Source organism: Pteropus vampyrus, unplaced genomic scaffold (genome assembly GCF_000151845.1).
Source record: "Pteropus vampyrus isolate Shadow unplaced genomic scaffold, Pvam_2.0 Scaffold328, whole genome shotgun sequence".
NCBI classification, from domain to species: Eukaryota; Metazoa; Chordata; class Mammalia; order Chiroptera; family Pteropodidae; genus Pteropus; species Pteropus vampyrus.
In genome coordinates this window covers 784,150-785,784 of record NW_011889109.1, presented here as the reverse complement: position 1 = coordinate 785,784, position 1,635 = coordinate 784,150, and positions in this window count along the sequence as shown.

The following is a 1,635-nucleotide window of genomic DNA, read 5'->3' as shown; positions in this document are numbered from 1 at the left end:
CATACCAGTCTAGTAAGTCAACAAGTACTAAAGGAAGAAGAAAGGAACAAGGAAATTATAAAACATCCAGAAAAGAATTCATAAGATAGCTTCTAGTAAGTCCTTACCTATCAATAATTAGTCTGAATATAAATAAATTCAATTATTCAATCAAAAGATGCAGAGCAGCTAAATAGATTTTTAAAAAAGACCCAGGTATATGCTGTTTACAAGAGACACACTTAAGATTTAAGGACACAGACTCAAAATGAGGGGATGGAAAAAAATATTCCATGCATGTGGAAATGAAAAGAGCAGGAGTAGCTATAATTAGACGAAATACATTTTAAGTGAAAAGCTGTAATAGATACAAATAAAAGGGTCATTCCATGAAGAGGGTATAAAAATTGTCACTATATATGCACTCAATGTTGAAACAACTAAATATATTAAGCAAATACTACCAGATTTAAAGGCATCAATAGATAACAATACAATAATAGTAGGGGACTTCAGTACCCCACTTTCAACAATGGATAGAATATCCAAACAATAGTCCACCTGCCAGCCCTAGAGGTGGAAGCACTTTCCCTTCTGGTCCAGATCTCTTAGATGTCAATATTCTCTCTGAACTAAAATTTATTGCACCTTAACTGATAAGAAATGTGCCTAAATTAATTGTGTGTCCTACATGCATTGCTAACTTAGACTTAAATAAGTAAAATTTGTGTTAAGGGGTGTATTTTTCATGGATAATGGTGGTCGTTAGATTTCCATTTAAGACTGATATAAGTTTTGTACTTACACACAATTATTTTTTATATTCTTAAGATTTGTCTCCTGTAACTATTATACTTTAGTGTAAAAATTTAGATGCCATCTTAAAAAATATGAGATGGTAAATAGTTTTATCGAACTCTTTAGAGATTAAAATAAAAATATTTTGAAAACTACTGATAAGCCTTAGAAATCTCAGATGTTTTCATGAGAAGTTTCAGCTTTGAATATAAGCCAAAACCAGGAAGTAGTGAAGTTTGTGAACTAAATCATACAACAGAAACCTTGGAATGAGGAAGAGGAAGGGAAGAAGAGGGGGTGGAGAGAACTTCCTCTCCTATGTGTCTTCAACAGGGCTCAGCTGGTAGAAGAGAGGATGCTAGGGTAATTTAAGGTGCTGAATGTTTCATGGGTCTGACATTTTAATCGTTCCTTTTATTGTTTAATCATGACCATAAGAATTCATGATATTGTCTGTAGATTCTTTCCATGAGCAAATATGATGAATTTGAGAGGTCTTTAGGCAGGATGAATCTTCACTAAGCATCAGAAATTCAGACTGGAGGAGATCTTAAAATATGAATTGGGCAATGTATTTAACCAAGACTCAGGCATTACTAAACTTCAATAAATATACATCTAAGATAAATAAAAATATAATGTGTGTGACAAAGTTCTTATCCAAAATTCAGTCCTTGGGAGAATAATCATAATACTAATTTTAGAGGGAAATCTTACAAATTTTATGAGTAATGATGTTCAAACTTTACATCCAAAGTCTATATAACCAGTGCTTAAAACTTATGAAACATCATATGTATATGGCAGCGACACCTTATAAACTTAATATATGTTAAAAGCCTTTTTATCCAAAATGCT